Genomic DNA, 5,451 nt, shown 5'->3' with positions numbered 1-5,451 from the left:
TTCTCCAACTATCCTCCTTAGCTCGTTGAAGTTCGCCCTCCTAAAATCTAGGGCCACAGCCTGACTGCTTGCCTTTGCCACCTTGCGCTGAATGGTGAATTCCAGCAGGCAGTGGTCACTGTCGCCCAGGGGGTCAAGCACCTGCAGCCCCCTCGCCAGGTCGTTGCCCGTGGCCAACACCAAGTCCAACAAGGCATCCCCCCTGGTGGGGCTGTGCACCTCCTGGGTTAGATGAAGGTCCTGGACTCTGTCTAAGAACCTACGGGAGCACTTAGACCTGGCTGGCTGCTCCTCCCAGCAGATGTCTGGGAAGCTCAGGTCCCCCATGACTACCACATCCTTAGCCTTTGCTACCTCGGTGAGCTGATTCAAGAATTCCTGGTCAAGCTCCTCTCCTTGGTTGGGTGGTCTATAGTAAACTCCCACCGTTAGGTCCCTTTCCCCTCTTTTGCCTTGAGCCAAAGCCCAAGGCACTTCAGAGTGCTTCTCCCCTGACTCTTTACTAATTAGCGAGGATGTGTATTCCTCCTTGATATAGAGTGCTACTCCCCGCCCCTCTTTCCTATCCTGACCCTCCTGTACAGCCTATAGCCCTTGACATTCACCGCCCAATCATGCTTGGAGTCCCACCATGTTTCCATAATCCCCACAATGTCCGGGCTGGTGTCAGCCAGCAGGAGGGCGAGTTTCTCCGGCTTGTTCCCCATGCTACGGGCATTAGTGTAGAAGCATTTCAGGCCTCCCGTAGATGTGTGTATACTGACCTCCTAGTCCCAGCATTCCCAGCAGTCCCAGCATTCCCCTGGTCCCCATCTCTTACCTGTTTATCTGCTACGTTTGTCGGTCTGGGCTGGGCTGTAGTTGTGGGCGCCGTTTGGTCTGGTAGTCTGATGTATCCTCCGCCCTCATCTTCCCCTTCCACCGACGAGCCTAGTTTAAAGCCCGCCGGAGTAGGTCCGCCAACCTAAAAGAGAACACACATATGTGTGTGTATACATATGTATACACACACATACACACACCCCCACACATACACACACAGACATACACACACACATACACATAATATATATACACACACACATACACCCCCACACATATATATACACACACATATGTATACACACACAGAGACATACACACATATATATACACACACACATACACATACACACATACACACACATAATATATACACACATACACACATACATATACATATACACATATACACATTCACGTACACACGCACACAGACACATACATACACACATACATATACACACACACACACACACACATATATATATATATGCACACACATACATACACCCCCCACACATATATACACACACACATCCACTCATATATACACACACATACACATATACACACACACATACACACACATATACACATACACATATATATACACACACATACACACACCCCCACATATACATACACCCATGTACACACACCTCCACAGACATACACACACACACTTAATATACACACACATACACACACACATAGTATATACACACACACATACACACATATACACACACATAATACACATATACACACACAGACAACACACTACACAGCCTCATGAAGTTATTGGTTCTCTCTCTCTCTCTCTCTCTCTCTCTCTCTCTCTCTCTCTCTCTCTCTCTCTCTCTCTCTCTCTCTCTCTCTCTCTCTCTCTCTCTCTCTCTCTCTCTCTCTCTCTCTCTCTCTCTCTCTCTCTCTCTCTCTCTCTCTCTCTCTCTCTCTCTCTCTCTCTCTCTCTCTCTCTCTCTCTCTCTCTCTCTCTCTCTCTCTCTCTCTCTCTCTCTCTCTCTCTCTCTCTCTCTCTCTCTCTCTCTCTCTCTCTCTCTCTCTCTCTCTCTCTCTCTCTCTCTCTCTCTCTCTCTCTCTCTCTCTCTCTCTCTCTCTCTCTCTCTCTCTCTCTCTCTCTCTCTCTCTCTCTCTCTCTCTCTCTCTCTCTCTCTCTCTCTCTCTCTCTCTCTCTCTCTCTCTCTCTCTCTCTCTCTCTCTCTCTCTCTCTCTCTCTCTCTCTCTCTCTCTCTCTCTCTCTCTCTCTCTCTCTCTCTCTCTCTCTCTCTCTCTCTCTCTCTCTCTCTCTCTCTCTCTCTCTCTCTCTCTCTCTCTCTCTCTCTCTCTCTCTCTCTCTCTCTCTCTCTCTCTCTCTCTCTCTCTCTCTCTCTCTCTCTCTCTCTCTCTCTCTCTCTCTCTCTCTCTCTCTCTCTCTCTCTCTCTCTCTCTCTCTCTCTCTCTCTCTCTCTCTCTCTCTCTCTCTCTCTCTCTCTCTCTCTCTCTCTCTCTCTCTCTCTCTCTCTCTCTCTCTCTCTCTCTCTCTCTCTCTCTCTCTCTCTCTCTCTCTCTCTCTCTCTCTCTCTCTCTCTCTCTCTCTCTCTCTCTCTCTCTCTCTCTCTCTCTCTCTCTCTCTCTCTCTCACACACACACACACACACACACACACACACAATGGCAGCAGGAGTAAAAGACTCAGTGGAAGGGTTGGAGTCCAGGTGGGGAAGAGAAGCAGAGTCCAAGTCCTTGGTTGAAGGGGGTGGGGGGTGATAGCTACCTATCCAGGCTGAAAAGGGGTCCTTGTCCAGTAGGTGTTGTCCAGAGTGGGGCCACCAGCAGGGCCTCTGGGTGGATAGGTGGTGTGGCATGGTGCTGGTCCAGATGGAGAGGTCATCCCAAAGAGTCAGTCTTCACTCCCCCTTTTTATGGGGCAGACTACCTCTGGTCTCCTGTGGAGAGGACCTGTCCAGGCAAGTTCAGTTCTGTCCCAGAGGGCTCCAGGTGTTCTTACTGAGCATGTGCAGCCTTGGCACAGTGGTCAGTTGCCTCATCTTTTGTTTCTTGAATGCTGAGGGTGGTTCCAAGGGCTGGGTCCTTGGTCCAGGTGTTGGTGTTGATAGTTTGGTCATTCAGAGGGAGCTATTTTTAGACCTATTGCCATTGTCTCTCAAGCACCCTCATTCATCCCCATTCATTCAGGAACCAAGTTTCATAGGAGGGGTAGGTGTAAGTCATGGGTTACACAACCAGGCCTGGGAACAGGATGGAGACTTGACAAACAAAATGGAAACCTGACATGACTTACGCTAACTTATATATGTAGGCCTAAATCATATAGTACCAGTAAAACAGTAATATAGAACAGTAAAAATCAATATAAACATAATAATTATACAATATAAAGGAGAAAAAACAAATACGACTTGCTACCAAAATAAAATGCTGAAGCTTATCCTATGTCTTAGCTCACTTATACTTATCTATAGGGAATAGAGAGGAAAAGAAAATGTCAGATATTGTTGGGGAAGGGGAGGGAATGCATTTTAAAAGAAAAAAAAGAAAGAAAAACTGGGGGGTTTGATACAATTCTTGCTTCCAAAATTTGTTGCAAATGGATTTTTCTGACTAAACTAGAATGGAACATTTGTTGAAATTACTACTACAGTGTAATTTTTACTGTTTACACTGTCACAACCCACTTGTTTAACATACATTATTCAATACCAGGCAGACTTCTTGATTCTCTTCAATTAGATAGAACAGTAGTATGTTGGATTAAGTCATTGCATGTCTTCCTTAGGTACAATTCTTTTTAACTATAAGGCAATTTTCTATCATAGAAGGAACTAATATAAATTTGTTACTAACCAACAGCTGTGTTAAAAAAAAAGTATAGAAATTATGAGGTCAAATTTTCCTCTTTTTTACATCAATTTTATCCTAGTGCAAATCCAGCAACTTCAACCATGTTACTCTTAATTTAGCTGGTATAACAGAGTAATGGCCTGTTGATATATGTGGCATTGTTTCTGTTTAAAGCAGAAAATATTTACACATTGTAGTTTATAGTGAAAAATAATAATATTTATTATTCAGGGGCACCTACAAACTCCCATTATGAGCCAGAGCTCTGCTGTTTGATTGATATACAAATGTTGCTGTTGGCTCTGGTGATACCTTGATATAAGAAAGACAGACTTCCAGTAAATAGGGAAGTAATCGGTGAGTCCCAAGATGACTGAGAAAGCAAAACCAAGATCCGCGCGTATGATTGCAGGTGTGGCAAACAGTTCCAGGAAAAAAGAATAGATCCTAGTAATGTGGGGCCATAGGTGTTTCCATTTGTCTTTCTTGTCTATCTTCCTCTATCTTGAGTTGAGTTTGCTCAAAATGCTTGAAGCTTTGTAGTAAGTTCTAGGGGTATGCGAAACAGGCCGTATTTAATTCGGATTTGGCCTGAATCAGGGACAGTGATTCGATTAATTGATTCAGATCACTGTCCTGATTCGATCTGGCCAAATCCGAATCTGAAGATTTGATGCTGGTTCAGGGAATCAGTGATATGGCCATAGACACAGCTTTAAATGTTTTTTCTATATACCTTGAGGTACCAGGTATGGCTCATGAATGCTGTGATGGTGGGGCAGATGGAGCATCTCACAGAAGCATGGGGGGCCCAGTACAGTATTTCCAGTCCATGTCTGGGTCTGCCACCGAGCACATGGGGGGCCCCCCTGCACCCGCCCCAGCTCAGCGATTGGCTATGAGGGGAACCTGGGTGCCCCCCACAGATCGAAGGCACCGGTTGCTGAGCCAGGGGAGTGCACCCCCCCCCCCCCCCCCACCGCCCCCCCCCCCCCCCCAGCCTCTCCTGCCATGATTTTGCTGGAAGTGGACTGGAAGTCCTTCTGGTCCACTTCTGGGTCTGCTGCTGAGCATGCTGGGGACCCCTGCCTGCTCCTGTGGGATGCTGCATCTGCTCCAGCATCTCAGCATTCACAAGCTGCCTGGTACCTTGAGATACGTAGAAAAAAACATTTAAAGCTTTGTCTATGTCTGAATTGTCACATCTTTCCAAATCTCTCCGAATCAATTCGGAGGGTTCTGATTTGATTTGGAGAGATTAAAGGGTCTCCTGATTGGATTTGGAGATTCAGCCACCGAATCAGGCTGAATGTCCACTGAATCGAGTCAGTGGCCAAAGCTTCGCACAGCCCTAGTAAGTACATCATGGCACCACTGATGACAATTCAGTACTTGAATCTCCCATATACTGATAATAATATTGCATTTCTTCAAATTGGCTTTCAAGGTGTCCTTGAATCTCTTCTTTTGCCCACCTCTAGACCAGAGACCATCAGTGAGTTAGGAGTATACAACCTGTTTGGCAGGTTGTCAAGCATCCTTATGACATGTCCTGTTCAACAGAGCTGGTGACATAAATATGGCTTCAGTGCTGGTGGTGTTTGCTTAAGCCAGAACACTGTTTTTTGTTCTTCTAGCCTTCCAATTGATAAGGCATCACACTTATGGTAACTTTCCAAAGATTTCATAAACACAAACAAACTGAACCAAAAGATGGTCATTGTTCCAAAGAACTTAAACTATTAGTACCATTATGTACAGAGTATT

At 45.7% G+C, this 5,451-nt stretch overlaps 1 long non-coding RNA gene across 1 annotated transcript in view; it reads right to left on the bottom strand.

Annotated features, from left to right (window-relative positions):
* Positions 1–945: 945 nt before the first annotated feature.
* Positions 946–5,451, bottom strand: part of LOC102379838 — a 78,641-nt gene continuing 74,135 nt past the window's right edge. Inside the window, exon 3 of the long non-coding RNA XR_323740.1 lies at positions 946–964. This is a non-coding gene — a long non-coding RNA (uncharacterized LOC102379838). The remainder of the gene's footprint in view (positions 965–5,451) is intronic.

This window comes from Alligator sinensis, unplaced genomic scaffold, assembly GCF_000455745.1.
Source record: "Alligator sinensis unplaced genomic scaffold, ASM45574v1 scaffold486_1, whole genome shotgun sequence".
Taxonomy (NCBI): Eukaryota; Metazoa; Chordata; order Crocodylia; family Alligatoridae; genus Alligator; species Alligator sinensis.
The sequence above is the reverse complement of the archived record's forward strand: the minus strand, read 5'-3'. Positions and strand labels throughout refer to the sequence as shown.